Here is a 17,971-nt window from a genome sequence, read left to right as displayed (position 1 = left end):
GATATATTTAGCATCAATTCATGTATTAGTAACTTATACATGTATTGTCAAGTATGACATCCATAAAAGCACAAAACAGTTTCTCACACATTCCACCAAACTTCTGGCTTACTTTATGTGTCACTTCCATGACTACCAACCACACATACAGAAACTAGCAGAGACTTAGTGAAGATGGCTTTCCAGGAAGTTTACAAAATAAGAAAGGAAAGGTATGTCAAAATATAGCATAAGTAGCAATGGGGCCCTGAATTCACTTTGGAAAATGCTAGTTTTTTAATTATTAATTTAATCTCTTTACTTAGGCCTATTTAGATTGTCTATTTCTTCTTGGGTCTGTTTTGGGACTTTGTGTCTTTCTAGGAAAAGTCTATTTCATTTAAATTATCTAATTTATTCAAATAATTGTTCATGGTATTTCTTTTTAATCTTTTTTTATTTCTGTGTGCTTGGTAGTAATGCCCCCTTTTTCATTTCTGATTCTAGTAATTTGAGTTTTCTCTCATTTTCTGTTGGTCAAACCTCTGACTAGAGGTTTGTCAATTTTGCTGATTACTTCAAATAATCTGCTTTTGGTTTCTTTAATTTTCCCTATTGTTTTTCTATTATCTATTTCATTAATTTCCACTCTAATACTTATGATTTCCTTCCTCTGCTTGTTTTGTTTAGTTTGCTCTTCTTTTTCCAGTTTTTTAATGTATTGATTTGAGATCTTTCTTCTTGTTAAATATGGGCATTTATAGCTATAAATTTTCCTCTAGTCACTGCTTTTGCTGTACCCCACAAGTTTTCATGTTGTCTTCATGTCTATTCATCTCAAAGTATTTTCTAACTTCCATTTTGATTTCTTCTTTGACCCATTGGTTATTGAGAAGTGTGTTGTTTAATTTCCATATATTTGTGAGTTTTCCAACTTTCTTTGTATTATTGATTTCTATTTGCATTCCATTGTGACCAGAAAACATATTTTGTATTATTTCTATCCTTTTCAATTTATTGAGGTTTGTTTTATGGGCTAGCACATGGTCTAGCTTAGAGAACGTTCCATAGGCATTTGGGAAGAATGTGTATTCTGCTTCTGCTATTGTTGAGTAGAGTGTTAATATAGATGTCCGTTAGGTCCATTTGGTTTATAGTATTATTTAAGTCTTCTATTTCCTTGTTGGTCTTCTGCTTAGTCATTCTATCCATTACCAAAGGCAGAGTATTGAAGTCTTCAACTATTATTGTTAGAGTTTCCATTTCTACCTTCATTTATGTCAGTTTTTGCTTGAAATATTTTGGTATTCTGTAGTTAGGTGCATATACATATATAATTGTCCTATCTTTCTGATGCATTGGCTCTTTTCTTTTTTTCTTTTTTTTTGAGGAGTCTCACTCTGTCGCCCAGGCTGGAGTGCAGTGGCATGATCTCGGCTCACTTCAAGCTCCACCTCCCGGGTTCACGCCATTCTCCTGTCTCAGCCTCCTAAGTAGCTGGGACTGCAGGCGCCCGCCACCATGCCTGGCTAATTTTTTGTATTTTTAGTAGAGATGGGGTTTCACCGTGTTAGCCATGATGGTCTCGATCTCCTGACCTCGTGATCCGCCCGCCTCAGCCTCCCAAAGTGCTGGGATTACAGGTGTGAGCCACCGTGTCGGGCAGATTGGCTCTTTTCTAATGATAGCATATCCCTCTTTATCTCTACTAACACTTTTTTGATTTAAATCCATTTTTTCTGATGTCAGTACAGCCCCTCTAGCTTTCTTGTGGTTGCTGTTTACATGATTTATCTTTTTCTATCCTTTTAGTTTCAATCTATTTGTATTTTTGAATCTAACTTGTGTATCTTGCAGACAACATAGAGTTGGCTATATTGTTATTAATTTTTAATTGATTCATCACGACAAGCTTCCTAAGAATTTCTTAATTACAACACTTTGTTGGAGGAGCTCAAGCTATGATTTTTTTTTCCATATAACAAAATGGCATTTCCTACGAAACAATATAACACGCCCCCAAAGAAAATCTTCCCCAGAACCTGAGAAGGAACATTCCAATTCTCAACTTCCTAGTAGGATAATAAATCAGAGGTTAGAAGATTATCATCTACAAGTCTATCAGAACTAAATATAGGCATGTATGGCTATATCAGAGGAAGACAGTTCACTCTAAAGGAGTATTAGGCCAGGTACGGTGGCTCACGCCTGTAATCCCAGCACTTTAGGAGGCTGAGGTGGGCAGATCATTTGAGCTCAGGAGTTTGAGACTAGCCTGGGCAATATGGTGAAACCCCATCTCTACCAAAAATACAAAAAAATTAGCCAGGCATGGTGGCACATGCCTGTAATCCCAGCTGCTCAGGAGGCTGAGGCAGGAGGGTCTCTTGAGCCCAGAAGACGGAGGTTGCAGTGAGCTGAGATTGCACTCCTTCACCTCAGCCTAGGTGACGGAGCGAGACTCCATCTAAAAAAAAAAAAGTATTATATGATAGGAGAGTTATGATAGGAGAGTAATTATGAAGAGGACACTAAAGGATACTCTAAGACTGAGAGAAAAACTCTAACACAAGATAAACTTCACAGGGAGTTCAAATGTCATAGAAGTTTTGATTTCTTTTTCTTTCTTTCTTTTTTTTTTTTTTTGAGACGGAGTTTTGCTCTTGTTGCCCAGGCTGGAGTGCAGTGGCACGATCTCTGCTCACTGCAACCTCTGCCTTCTGGTTTCAAGTGATTCTCTTGTCTCAGCCTCCCAAGTAGCTGGGATTACAGGCGCCCGCAACCACGCCCGGCTAATTTTTGTATTTTTTAGTAGGGACTGGGTTTCACCATGTTGGCCAGGCTGGTCTCAAACTCCTGACTTCGTGATCCACCCACCTCAGCCTCCCAAAGTGCTGGGATTAGAGGCGTGAGCCACTGTGCCCGGGAGAAGTTGTGATTTCAACCTACATCATGGCAAATGGAATTGTCCTGGCCAGAGCTGGTCCCCAGTGGCTGTACAAGCAAGAAAAACATATGGAAACACAGGTGAACCAAGGTTGGCTGGCAGGTGAGCTGAAGAAGTTGGCAGTACTGCTGCAGGCATAAGACGTATTAGGAGGACCAAGGGAAAGTGGTCACCAAGCCTCATGAGAGACCCTGAGCCACAATCACCCAGACGAACTGTTCTCAGGTTCTTGACCCTCAGAAACCATTCAAGAGAATAAATATTTGTTGTTTTAAGCTGCCAAGTTTTGAAATAATTTGTTATGCCACAATAGATGACTAATTCATTGTCCAGACTAAAAATAAACTTTCCACCCAGCTTTCTCTGCTAGCTGCTATTCTCTCTTTCTCCCCTTTCCCTCTCCAGACTCCGTCAAAGGGTGGCATTTCCACCATCACTCTTCAGGCTATGGAATCTGTAAGCGAACACTTTCCAAGGGGTACATGGGTATAGATAGCTTCAGGAGGATCAGCTCCCAGATGCTCAACTTCATATTTAATCTTTCCCAGAGCTGCTCTGCCTGGGAAGGAGCCAGCATTTGAGGCTTCGTGTAGATTCTTTTTTCACAATAGTCCTTCTTCTCCTTATTACAAAAGTAAATCTATACCTCTCACTTGTCCTGAATATTTCATTGCGCTGTAAGATTTCATTGCTTGGGAATTAAAAAACAAAACAAAACAAAAAACCTCCAGGGGACTAAATGGAAGGACAATTTGAAGTATTGCTATCAATGGTGGAGGGTGAATGACATTAATGAATGCATAAGAAAAAATTTGTTTTCAAGCTGAGTGGTTTCCAGTTCTTTGCTTTCAATAAAGTTGAAGGAGGATCTAATCAAATTGTCAGCTAATATATGATTAAAAATAATATTTCATGATAGATCACTATGTACTTTTTGACACACATTTCAGAAAGAGTTCAAAAATGTGAGTGACATTGCTATAATAAAACACTTTCATTTCCATCAACGTTTGATTATGTAGCTGAGCAAGGTTGCTCGGTGCTTACATCAACAAAATGAAAAGCAGAAAGACAATTGACCCTAATTCCTGTTGCAGTCTAAAATATGTAATTTTCATCAATGGATACACAAGTCAACTTTTTTAGAAAAGCTCCATCTACCTCATTAAGAGATGCATTTCCATTTTATTTTCCATTTAATAATTATTGGCCGGGCACGGTGGCTCACGCCTGTAATCCCAACACTTTGGGAGGCCGAGGTGGGCAGATCACGAGGTCAGGAGATCAAAACCATCCTGGCTAACACGGTGAAACCCTGTCTCTACTAAAAATACAAAAAATTAGCCGGGCGCAGTGGCGGGTGCCTGTAGTCCCAGCTACTCAGGAGGCTGAGGCAGGAGAATGGCGTGAACCTGGGAGGCGGAGGTTGCAGTGAGCCAAGATCACACCACTGTACTCCAGCCTGGGTGACAGAGTGAGACTCCGTCTCAAAGATAATAATAATAATAATTATTATTATTATTTACCAAAATTTGTAATATATTTATGTTATTTTGCTTACATGTGACTAGAAGTTGTATTGGTAACTTCATCCAAAAGAAAAAAAGAGGCCGGGCGCGGTGGCTCACGCTTGTAATCCCAGCACTTTGGGAGGCCGAGGCGGGTGGATCACGAGGTCAGGAGATCGAGACCACGGTGAAACCCCGTCTCTACTAAAAATACAAAAAATTAGCCGGGCGTGGTGGCGGGCGCCTGTAGTCCCAGCTACTCAGAGAGGCTGAGGCAGGAAAATGGCGTGAACCCGGGAGGCGGAGCTTGCAGTGAGCCGAGATCGCGCCACTGCACTCCAGCCTGGGTGAAAGAGCAAGACTCCGTCTCAAAAAAAAAAGAAAAAAAGAGTTTACTATTCAGAGATGTATGGTCCCAGGAGAATAAGAGAAAAATCTTAAATCTCAAGTTATACATCTGTATTTTTGTAGAGAAGTATCATAGATGACCAACAAAAGACTTTCCAAGCACAGAAAAATATTACAGGTCAGGTACAGTGGCTGACACCTGTTATCCAAGCACTTTGGGAGGCCAAGTTGGGTGGACCACTTGAGCTTAGGAGTTCGAGACCAGCCTGGATAACAAAAAGGAACCTCACCTCTATTTAAAAAACAAAAAACAAAAAAAAACTAGCCCAGCATGGTGGTGTGTGCCTGCAGTCCCAGCTACTCCGGACGCTAAGGTGGGAGGATCACTTTAGCTTGGAAGATTGAGGCTGCAGTGAGCTATTATCTTGCCACTGCACTCCAGCCTGGGTGACAGAGCAAGACCCTGTTGGAAGAAAGAATGAAAGGAAGAAAATTCATGTTTTAAGTGTACAATTCAATGATTTTTAGTAAATTCCCCAAATTGTGCAGCCATCGTCACAATCCAGTTCCTAATGCCTACCCCCATTAAAAAATTGTGGTAAATTTAATGCCTTTTAAAAAAAAACTAATATTATTAAACTATTTTAACATGACATATATATAATGTTTTGAGAAAAATAAGCAAAATATTTTAAGATATGGTTTAGCACTGTTTTTTCCTTATCCATCACTTTTATGATCCAGTTTTCCTTAACTTCCATTTATGTGATCAAAGTTAGCAGCCAGCTGTTTGTCTTCCCTATTTGTTCCACAGTTGTACACAGAAAACAGAAGTCAACAAGTTCAGCAGCTTCCCCTATCAGCTCTGTTTAACTTTCTGCAGTGATGGACTGTCACTTCTGCTGATAGACTGTCCTTTTAATAGCCACTTCCCAAACTATATTTTTAAAAAGGCATTAAGTTTTCTTTGCACTATCTCCACTGTTTTTTTTTTTTTTTTGAGACAGGGTCTTGCTCTGTTGTCCAGGTTGGAGTGCAGTGGTGAAATCTCAGCTCACTGCAGCCTTGACCTTCTGGGCTCAAGCAATCCTCCCACCTCAGCCTCCCGAGCAGATGGGATCACAGGCAGGCACCACCACGCCTGGCTAATTTTTGTAGAGACAATGGTCTCACTTTGTTGCCCAGGCTGGTCTCAAACTCCTGCTTAAGCAATCCTCCTGCCTTGGTCTCCCAAAATGTTGGGATTACAGGTGTGAGCCAATGCGCCTGGCCTATCTCCGCTTTTGATTGCCCTTTTAATATAACATTTTCTCATGGCCTAATTTTGAAATCCATGGACCCTGTCTGGTGCTCTCCTGACTGCTCCATGCCATTGAATCCTACTGACCCTTCTGTCTCCCCTGGCTCAGCTGGGATTTCCTCTAGGCCACTGACTGCTGAAATCTCTGCCAAGTTCCTCCCCTTGGCTGCTCTTTATATGCAGGCATCCCCTCGACCTCCATTCTAGGCCCTCTTCCCACTCTCCACTTGCTCTAGTTGATGTTGTCCAGTCTCACAGCTTCTATGTCCCCGTCTCTTCTGAGGGCTCCAAATCCATGTCTCTGGCCATAACCTGTGCCCCATGCAGAGGCAGAGGCTCAGAGGCGCAGCTGCTGTCTTGAGCCGCCCCCTCCAGCAGACCCCTCGAACTCAGCACCACCAGATGGAGCTCATTGCCTCTCTCTTTCCCCAACTCACCATGTGGTGTGACGTCACCTCCAAGGCAGCCCCTGTATGCTGCCTGTTAGAGGGGTGTCCTCCCACCAGCCCTGCCAGAACTCCTCCTCTCAACAAGGTTTCTCAAACTTTCCTGCACACACGTCACCTTGGGGATCTGGTTAAATGTAGAGTCAGAAAGTCTAGAGTGAGGTCTGGAAAACTGCATTTCTAAATCTCTAAGTGGTGCCTATTCTGCTGGTCTACCTTGTAAGGTAGAAGACGCCTGGATGCCCAGCTGGCCCATGAGAGGTTGGGACAGTCTTCCAGAAAACCCACCTTCTTCAGCCTCTCTACACTCTTGCCATGAATGTCTGTGATGTTCTGAACTGACTGCCTGCCCTTCCCTCTGCCCTCCCTGGACATTCCTGCTGTAAGCCTCCGGTTTCATCCCTCTTCCTCAGCCTTTATTTGTGGAGGCCAAGTTACCCATGGCCTCAGGAAGAAGAACTCTGCCCTGCGTCCTCAGAGAAGAACTCTGCCTCTGGTCAGAGATGACACCTTGCCCTTATGGCCTGGACCTCCCCCTTCCTTCCTGGGGACAACCGGCCAGGCTCTGCTCACTGCCTGCCCCAGTGCCCTCCAAGCTTTGTCCTGCAAGCACAGGAAAAGGCTAGGAGTAGGGATGAGGAGAGCAGAGGTGCCAACACAGTTCTACATCTGGCCCATTTAGGAAGGATTTGAGATAGGCAGGCTAGTTAGGTTCCTATGTTAAGATGGTCTGGAGGAAAATGATAAAAACCCCTCAGTCGGCCCCGTGCAGTGGCTCACACCTGTAATCTCAGCACTTTAGGAGGCTGAGGTGGGCGGATCACCTGAGGTCAGGAGTTCAAGACCAGCCTGGCCAACATGGTGAAACCCCGTCTCTACTAAAAATACAAAAATTAGCTGGGCATGGTGGTGGGTGCCTGTAATCCCAGCTACTCAGGAGGCTGAGGCATGAGAATCGCTTGAATCTGGGAGGCGAAGGTTGCAGCGAGCCAAGATCATGCCACTGCACTCCAGCCTGGGAGATAGAGCGAGACTCTGTCTAAAACAAAACAAAACAAAACAAAACAAAACAAAACAAAACAAAACAAAACAAAACAAAACGCCCCTCAGTCAGGCTCTTGCTTATCTAACTCCCAGCCAATCAGTAACAAAAGACCCAAGAACCTATAACCGCTATGACCATAAGCTCCTATTTCAGGGGTCTAGGGACTTCCTTGGAGTCCCAAATGTGCAGTTAAATTTAAACTCCAACCTATAGTTACCCCTTCTTCATTTTAATGCTAAAAATCACACCTGGGGTGGTGATTTAAAATGCTAATGCTACATAAAATGTATGAAGAAGCATGTTGAGCCACTGTGCAAGCACTAGAAAAACTCTCCTACACATGCCCCGATGTAACCCTTCCCTATAGAATGACTTTATAAAACTAACCCACATACTACTGCCCCCAAGGGCAGCCCATTCTTTTCTTCTTCAGTGCCAGCTTCCTTGTGCACAAGCTAAAATAAAACTTTCTCTTTGCTGCTGTGTCTGGTGATCTCTCTTGATTTCTATCCTGGGAGATTACAAGAACCCAGGATGCTGGTAACATTTTGATCCAAGAATAGGAGGTTCTGGATCCCAGTGATGGAACCGTGTCCTGCTCTTAACCCAGAGGGGCCCTTATTAATTTCATCTGGGGCTCCGTACCAAATATCACTCCCCCAGTTAATCATGGCTACACCCCGCCTTGGAAATCCCTCACATTTCCCTCCATGGGCTCACCCTGGCTCTTTCTGACAGCAAGACAAAAACACAAGAACCAACCAGCCTTCTCTAATGGTAGACGGGTTGGGGAGGTGGGATCTGGAAGTGTGACTACATGGACTCAGCCCTGATGAGCCCCTGGGGACCTTCTCTCTTCTCCTCTTCACTCTGAAGTGTCCACGGGATGCTGTTTTTCTAGATATTCTATCAGCACCACATAGAGAGGTCGACTTCCAGCAGTCATTAGGTGACAAAGATGCTGCTATCCTAACCCAATGCCATGTATGTTATTGGTTTCAGAGATCTGGATCCTCATAAGGAAACCTTACTCCTGAGACTCTAAGACTTGGGAACATCGCTCTTGGAGTTCTCCCACTCTCCAATGCTCCAAAACTCTTCACATGGAAGATAGTGGTAAATATCACTTCAGTAACACCTGCTGAGGCTGAGATACCATGACTATGCAGGATTAAGGCACACAAGGCACCAGCTCCACCATGTCTTGGTCCAGGACACCTGGCACCACAAACAGGATCAGGTCCACCCCTAGATGGAGAGAAGGATGAGTGGAGGTAGGTTTCCAGAGGCAGCATCGCAAAGCCAGTGGTTTCCAGGCCCCAGGGCCAGTGTTTTGCCTCCACAGCATCTATGATTTATGAAGACTCCAGAATTGGGTTTTCTTTATGGGGCGGTTACTACTAAGAAACCTGTCCACCATTAGGCTCTGGCTGGGGCAGTCCTGGCTCATCCTCACTAATGCAGCCTGTACACACGGCTGGAGAAGTGTGGCTTCAAGTGAACTAGGGCACAACTTCCTCTCACACTGAATCTGCATCCCAGCAAAACCAGTGCTGAGCTGGACCAGCAAGTCTCCCCCTCCATACATACCAGACCCAAGGGATTGCTAGCTCCTCCTGGGTATCATGCACATTGCCTGCACTTTAGCCCATGTTTCCCTCCGATGGTTCCCAAGGTCAAACTTCCCTTCCAGCTATGGAAACACCACTTTGCCTCCTCTCTCATCCTGAATCCTTTATTGTAGTGGATGATTTTCAACAAAGTAATCAGAGCCTTCTGCCCTAAGAGGCCCTGAATCCTGCCTTCACGCTCCTGTATGTCGGATTGCCCAGCTAATCAGAATTACCCACATTGCATAGAAATAATGTCTTATCATTAACAGCTAGGTTGAGCTCTTACTTGGCATCATGAGGGAGGAAGAGGAGGAGAATGAAGCTGAGCACAAGTACCTCTGGAAATAGAACCTGAGAGGATGGGAGGGTCATGCTTCTTCTCCATGGGCCTCTTATCAGCCAGCAACAGCAGCAGCAGGTCTCCCCAGCTTAGAAGCAGTTCCTCATTTCTACTCCACCGGGGCTCCTGGTTGCTGCCTCTGCTCCTGGGGCATTATAGATTCCACCTGGTCATGGCAGAGTTAGAAGTCCTGGAGCCAGTGTGTTATGGGGCAACATGGAATGACCTGGAAAGTCTACACCCATGCAGAGGTCATCTGGTGAAACCCTAGGTCCTTCTGTGACCCTGACTAACCTTACCACATGCATGGTCTGTGGTGTTGGGCATCATTCATTGCCCCAGCTCTGAATGTTCATGGGGTTGGTGAGGTGTGAATTCAAGAGAACAGGACCAGGCTAGACGCTGGGGGTACAATGGATGAGACACAGTTGCTGGTCTCAAGGAGGCTCCAGACAAGTGAATAAGGGATTATTACCCCATCTGGGGCTATGCACAACTTCTCAGAGATGCCACTTTCCCTCTTTCCTGGGACCCCAGAGTACTTCTCCTTCCTAAAGCACAGAGTCTGTGCCAAAATCCCACTATTTCCCTCTGTGGCTCAAAATCTTGCTTGAAACCCTCCTGTCTCTACAGTCTGCTGACTGCGTGCACCATGGTTCTTCCTCAGGGGTGTCCCTGCCCAGGATAGCAGCATAGCTTATACAGCATACATTGCTTTGTTCAGGCAGAAGTGGTACGTCTGCATGTCCTGCATTCTGAGGGCTCCATTCCTGGCAAGTCCCAACTCCCCTGGGCACCACAGATCCCCCACCCCATGCCATAGCTCTATACTCCCCAAGCAGCCCCACCTTCCCTAGCGGTCACCCTCTGTTCCTTCTGGCTGCTTTCAGGGTCTTCCATGTGAGACTCACCCTAGGCCCTGGCTCAGACTGTCCTGCCTACTGAGAGCTCCCACTCTTCCCCATCTCACCAGTGCTTCTTAAACCCCTACTCATCCAACATGGCCCTCCATGAAGGCCACTGCTTTGCTACTATCCATGAATGAGAGCATGACACCCACCCCCTCCAGCACCAAACCAGAGACCAGAAGCTCATCCTTGACACCCCAAATCTAATTAATAACCAATTCATGCTGATTCTGACTCTACCTCTTGAATCTCTAGGTAATATCCCTTTTCCTGTCTCCCCTCCCTGCTCCCCAAGACCACTGCCGTCTGGATTCAGTCCTGTGTTTGCATTGTTTCTGCCACATCCTGGAAGTATGACTTCAGGAAAATCATCTGTCTAGGCCTCACTTTAATGGGCTATAAAACAGCTCTATTAATAGTGTCGGCCGGGCGCAGTGGCTCACGCCTGTAATCCCAGCACTTTGGGAGGCCGAGGCGGGCGGATCACGAGGTCAGGAGATCGAGACCATCCTGGCTAACACGGTGAAACCCCGTCTCTACTAAAAATACAAAAAATTAGCCGGGCATGGTGGCGGGCGCCTGTAGTCCCAGCTACTCGGGAGGCTGAGGCAGGAGAATGGCGTGAACCCGGAAGGCGGAGGTTGCAGTGAGCTGAGATCGCGCCACTGCACTCCAGCCTGGGTGACAGAGCGAGACTCCGTCTCAAAAAAAAAAAAAAAAAAATAGTGTCTACCTCATAAGGTTGGCATTTAGATGAAATAACATAATGTACTTTATGCATAGTATATGGCTTAAAGTAAGTCCTCAATAAGTGTTAGCTGCTGTTATTGTTGTTGTTCTTACTATCATTATCATTATTCGTACCTTAGTATCTCCCACCTGGGCTAGAAGCCTTCTACCTGGTCACTCATGGAGAGTGACCACAGCAGTGTGGAATCATCCATGGCCACTGTGGGAATATTTGTCCCTTGAAAACAGCCGATGATGAAAGAAGACACCAAGCAGAACAGCCTCATAACCACGCACAGACATCAGCTATGAGATCATTCCTCTCCCGGGGGGCCCAGGCAGAGATATGGTATTCTAGGGATGGAGGTCCCTTGGAGAGCATCTAATTCAATTTCCTGATTTTATTCAGCAGGTCATGGATGTTTAAAAAAAATTCCTGATTTTAGGATGGCAAAACTGAGTTCTTGTGAGGATAAAGGGCTTGCTTATAGCCAATTTTCTTTTACAAAAATTTATCTGGGCTACTCTGTATTTAGCCCTGTGCTTGAATCCAAGCTTTTCACCTGACACACAACCAGTCAGGTGAAGAGCTTGGATTCAAACCCAGGTTTCCATTAAATCACACCATCTACAGACAGAGGAGCAGTTCACTAAAAATAATGCTTACATTCCCGTGTGCTACCCAAAGGGAAATAGCCAGGATTCTGTATGACCAATAAATCATCATGAGAAATTCTTTCAACCAGAAGCTGGAATGTGAAACACCAAGTTGAACTGTCAGAAAGACACAAGCAAGAAGACTGGAAAACACTTAGTGCAAATACAAATAAGAACACACGCTTTCAAGCTGGCACTTGCCCTTTGAACACACAACACAAACGGGTTTCAACACAAACTGGCTCAGTGTCAAAGTAGGAATTTTGCAACACACCCTACAGTTAACAGTCACTTTTCCCCGCAACACCTAGACTCTTTCTTAACAGAATCAGGATTTGGGGAGAAAGGAAGGTTGACAATAAATTGTCATTTTATAAATGGTGAAACTAAAGCTTAGAGAAGTAATTAGTCATAGTCCCTTATGAATGTCTTTGCTGGATACCCTTTCCTCTATGCCATAGGGAAGCAGTTAAAAAAAATAAAAAAGATGTTTGCCTAAGGCTTATATGGGAGGTGTATCCCTGTGCATTACTTAGAAAAGTCCCCCAAGAATGTTTTTTTTTTCTTTTTTAGAGACAGGTTCTTGCTATGTTGCCCAGACTGGTCTTGAACTCCCGGGCTCATGCAATCTGCCACCTCACTTGGCTTGTTTATTAACCTTTTATGGGTCATGGGCATATCTACTGAATCTACTGAAACCTGTGAATTCTACTCCCAGAAGTGATTCCATAGGGCAGGAACATAACTTTGCATATAATTTTAGCTCATCCATGCAGCCCTTGGCAATTCCTGAGCCATAGCAGCAAAAGAAAACTTGCCTTAAAGTGTTACAGTGATACGAAATGATTCAAATCAGCTTTGCAGACACTGTCCAAACCTGAAAACTTTCTATAGTAGGAGGCTGTATGCATAACAAGTGAAAAGTAATTACGATGCTGTTTTTTAGTGTTTGAATCAATGCATGAAGTTATTATTTGTCAGCATGTACACGCAGATTAAATAAAATGTATTTACAATGCAATAGTATAGCCAGATGATATTCAACATCTATATTTCCAAACTGTTCTAGCAAATGATTCTAACAAACAAGCCCCAGCACTACAGATATCCTAAAGACACATTATAAGAATCACCAGCCCCTGTCTGCTTTCATCAGAGCCTCTCACATCCTGTCCCAACATCATGTTCAGTTAATGCGAATTCTTGCTTTAAGAAGGCACGGAAAACATTTACACTATTTATTGTAATTTAAACATCTGCAATTTACCATGATATCTCTTCCCACCTACAGGAAAGATATTGCATTAATATTGCAGCATTGAGTTTCTAATAATATAATTTGCATTGGAAGAATATGACTACCCCAAAACTTGCCTGCTAAGTGTCCATAAATGCTTCCTTTAACTCAGAGGACCTGGAGTTCTGCTGGAAAATTGAATCCGTGTTCAGCAGGCTTTCCTTCCTGGTGACCTCTGCATGCCCCACAGGCTACCCCTGCCTATTTTACACCAGAGTTCTGCAAGTGGGGCATCAAAGCCGCATGGTAACACGAGCTGGCTACAGCCGCAAATAGCAACAGGCCTGCCATGAGTGAAAGTCCAAATATAGACCTGCTGTGGCCGAGTTGCCACTTCTTACTACTCAAGTGTCACCAGGAGAGGTCACATGCTGTGCTCTAAGTTACTTCCTGTGCTGTGAGGGGTTTTAGACTTGTGGCTCTACCATGGGTCTCAGATGGCTGGTCATGTGGAGAGGGCTGGGGACTGTCACGGCAAGGCCAGGAAGGAGATTCCCTTTTTTTTTTTTTTTTTTTGAGATGGAGTCTCGCTCTGTTGCCCAGGCTGGAGTGCAATGGCACGATCTTGGCTCACTGCAAGCTCCGCCTCCTGGGTTCAAGCGATTCTTCTGCCTCAGCCTCCTGAGTAGCTGGGATTACAGGCACCCGCCATCATGCCTGGCTAATTTTTGTATTTTTAGTAGAGACGGGCTTTCACCATACTGGCCGGGCTGGTCTCAAACTCCTGACCTTGTGATCCACCCGCTTCGGCCTCCAAAAGTGTTGGGATTATGGGGTGAGCCACCGCGCCCGGCCTGGAAGGAGATTCTTGAGAGCCCTTGGGCTGTGCGCCTTCCACCAGGGCTTTCCTGGGGGCTTCTTCCAAAGTGTTCTGGGTAAGCACAGTTCTGGAGGCAATCAAATTCAACTTTATTTTTTTCTCCCAATATTCCTTTAAACTGTACTCCAGGTGGGAATTATTCCCCTCTTTGGATGAAAATCCAGCAGACCCGATGACTTTCTTCTCCCTCTTAGGTGACACATAGTCCTAAGGTCACTTGAAGTCAGCATCTCAAATTCAGGAATTGAATGTCCAGTTCAATACATTAATCGAAAAGCCAAACCTGGTTTAGCCAGTGTCAAATCTTCTCCCTTTCCCAGAGTGGGCCTCTTTAGCAGGAAGCCTGCCCTGGAAAAGGACGCATGGAGTTGGCCTCTCCTCCCCACATTCCTCCCGGAGATGCTGGTTTAGAAGCCAGGGCAGGAGGGCTGAAGCCATAAGATGGCTCCTATTTGAGTAGACATCACAGTGGGTACCGGCCTCAGGCTCTCTGGGCCTGGAGTATGCGTAGCTCTGACTCTCTCTCATGGGGACTCTCTGGGGATTCCCACTGTGGGGCCAGGATTCCCATCACTTGATTCCCCTTGCTTGATTGAAGCTATTCCCATTGCAGGAGTTTGAGACCAGCCTTGGCAACATGGGGAGACCCCCATATCCACAAATAAAAAAATTAGCTGGAAGTGTTGGTGCACATGTGTAGTCCCAGCTGATCGGGAAGCTGAGGAGGGAGGATAGCTTGAGCCAGAGAGGTCAAGGCTGCAGTGAGCCCTGATGACACCACTGGACTTCAGCCTGGTGACAGAGCAAGACCTGTCTCAAAAATTAAAAATAATCATGTGGCGCTAGGTACAGCAGTTCATGCCTATAGTCCCAGCTACTTCAGAGGCTAAGGCAGGAGGATCTCTTGAGCCTAGTAGTTTGAGGCTGTAGTGAGCTGTGAGTGCATCACTGTACTCCAGTCTGGTGACAGAGACCCTGCCTCTTAAAAAACATAATAATACTAATGATAATGTGGATGCCTGTTTTTTAAATGTAGGAAATGCCATAAGATATTTTTAAGTGTGCTGTGCCTGTAAAGCTGATTTGAGCCCTTTCATGTCATTGTACAGCTAACACTTTAAAGCAAGTTTTCTTTAGCTATGGCTCAGGAATTGCCAGGGCCTACATGAATGAGTTTCTAAAATTATATGCAAAATTATGTTTGTGTCCTTATGGAATCACTTCCGGGAAGAGAACTCACAGGTTTCAATAGATTCTCAGAGGTGCTCATGAACCATAAAAGGTTAAAAAACATTTTGGGGGCACTTTCCTAATTAAAGCACAGGACACACTTCCCATATAAGCCTTAAGCAAACATTTTTTTTTTAATTGCCATGGTATGGCATAGAGATGGGACTATCCAGCCAATACATTCATTATGGACTGTGACTGACTATTTCTCTAAGCTTTAGTTTAATAATTTATAAAATGACAATTTATTGTTAATATTCTTTTCTTCCAAAATTCTGACTCTGTTAAGAAATTGAAAGAGTCTAGGTGTTGAGGAAAAAAGTGAGTGTTAACTGTGGGGTGTGTTGCAAAATTCCTGCTTTGATTTTGAGCCCACAGACCAGTGTAACAGTATAATCTCTCTCCTCTCTCTCTCTCTCTCTCTCTCTCTAACACACACACACACACACACACACACACACACACACACACACACACAGTGTAATAGAGTTGTCCAGAGAAACAGAACCAATATAATGTATACATGTATGGAAACAGATTTATCATAAGGACTTGACTCATGTAATTATGAAGACCGAAAAGTCCCAAGATCTGCAGTTAGCAAGCGAAAGATCCAGGAGCGCCAATGGTGTGGTTCTAGTCCAAAGGCCAGCAGGCTCAAGACCCTGGAGAGCCAATGTTTCCATTTGAGTTGGAAGGCAGGAAAAAAACCCATATCCCCACTTGAAGGCAGTTAGGCAGGAAGAATTCCCTCTTATTCAAGCTTTTTGTTCTACTCAGAACAATTGATTGGATGAGGCCCACTCACATGAGGGAGGGCAACCATTTTACTCAGTCTACTGACTCAAAGGTTAATCTCATCCAGAAACACCATCACACACACACCCAGAATAATGTCTGACTAAACACGTGGTGGCCCAATCAAGTTGACACATTAAAATTAACCATCATACATATATATACATATGCTATAGACAGTTTATATTCCCCTAAAATTCCCATGTTGAAACCAAATCCCCAATGTGATGGTATTTGGAAATGTGGCCTTTGGGAGGTGATTAGGTCATGAAGGCAAGCCCTCATGAATAAAATTAGTGCCATTACACTGGGGGTCCCAGAAAGCTCTGCCATGTGAAGATGCTGTAAGAATACAGGTATCTATGAACCAAGAAGCAGGCCCTTCCTTACCAGACACTGAATCTGCTGGTGCTTTAATCTTGGACTTTCCAGCCTCCAGAACCATGAGAAATAAATGTTTGTTGTTTATAAGCCACCCACTCAATAGTATTCTGTTATAGCAGCCTGACTGGACTAAGACATATATTAATATAGAGAGAGAGCATAATTTTCTTTTTTCTTTTTTTTTTTTTTTGAGACAGAGTCTCACTGTTTTGCCCAGGCTGGAATGCTGTGGTGCAATCTTGGCTCACTGTAACCTCTGCCTCCTGGATTCAAGCAATTCTCATGCCTCAGCCTCCTGAGTAGTTGGGATTACAGGGCATGTACCACCATGCCTGGCTAACTTTTCTTTTCTTTTTTATTTTTTTTTTTTGTATTTTTAGTAGAGATGGGGTTTGGCCATGTTGGCCAGGCTGGTCTTGAACTCCTGACTTCAAGTGATCCGCCCACCTCGGCCTCCAAAAGTGCTAGGATTACAGGTGTGAGCCACTGCACCCAGCCACCCATGACACTTTTATAATTAGAAAGATTGACAGTTTTCTCTTGAAAAACCAAATAGATTAGAAAACTAATAGAAATGATAACACAGTATAAAGCAGATCGTAAAAAGATGTGAGGAATATACAAGAAAGATATTTAAAACAGACTGCTAAAAATCATAAGTAAATCGTATTAGTTAAAATAGTATATTAAAAATAGGGGAAAATCAATCACTTCAGCTAAAAGGTTATCTCTCCAAGAAGACTGAGTGACTGAGTCCCAGGGCCCAATCCCCAACCCTCACATCGGCAGCAGGCATAAAAGGGGAGAGACCTTCAGACAAAGGCACCTTTCGACCTTCAAGTTGCATTCCACAGAGGTTCCTAGATTTCTTGAGGTCATTTTCAAGGCAGAGAGATGCCCTAACTAGAGCTTTAGCTTTGCCCTGATTTTTTCGTTTGCTTATTGTTTACCCTTGGGGATAACAGCAAGTACAAATTCTGATTGCAGTTTTTCCCAGCTCAAAACCTTCACAAACACTTTCACTTGTTCCCGAATCAACACCTCAAAGGCCTTGCTTTGGCAAAGGGCTCCTGATCCCAGCTTCCTGGCATCTCCCTCCTTTCCTCCCCCCTTTCCCACCACCTGTCTCAGTGCACTCCCAGGATGGGAGCTGACATGGACTGTATTTCTCAGTCTACACTGCACATTTCCTAGGCAGAGACTAGGGCCGTCTTGGTCCTTGTTGCATGAACAGATCTAGCTCCACCCTGACACATAAACTGGATTTCCCGATTATCTCCTTAAACAGGCCTTCAGTAGCCAGGTGGTCATGTCGAGCCCGAGTGTCGGTGTATCTTAAGTTTGTCTGGGCCTCCGTTTCCTTAACTCTAAAGTGAAGAGTTAGAACACAGATCGTATTTAAACACCCTGGTTGGGAGCTGCAGTGCCCTGAATTCCCCCTTACTCCACCCCCTCAATACTGATGCACAGCCGACACTCAATAAAAGTTTGTTGAATTGACAAAAATAAACTTGTGGCTTCTTGCCCAGTACTTGGCACTTAGAGGCCCTCAATAAATGACTACCGAGTTTATGTTTCATCTCCCCAGCACATTTGTGACATTCTTGAGGGCCGGAACCATG

General features: G+C 44.4%; 1 protein-coding gene across 3 annotated transcripts in view; it reads right to left on the bottom strand.

Annotated features, from left to right (window-relative positions):
- The window catches only part of FSD2 (fibronectin type III and SPRY domain containing 2), a 52,956-nt gene extending 39,368 nt beyond the window's left edge, over positions 1–13,588 (bottom strand). For 2 of the 3 annotated variants that reach the window (XM_012507535.2, XM_003268455.3), the window contains exon 1: positions 13,195–13,588. The gene's annotated coding sequence lies outside the window, so the exon portion shown is untranslated. Of the gene's footprint in view, positions 1–2,856; positions 2,974–13,194 lie in introns of all 3 variants that reach the window. The other variant, XM_012507534.2, reaches the window with a different exon arrangement.
- Positions 13,589–17,971: the final 4,383 nt, after the last annotated feature.

This window comes from Nomascus leucogenys, chromosome 6 (assembly GCF_006542625.1).
Source record: "Nomascus leucogenys isolate Asia chromosome 6, Asia_NLE_v1, whole genome shotgun sequence".
NCBI classification, from domain to species: domain Eukaryota; kingdom Metazoa; phylum Chordata; class Mammalia; order Primates; family Hylobatidae; genus Nomascus; species Nomascus leucogenys.
This window is presented reverse-complemented; position numbering and strand designations above follow the sequence as displayed.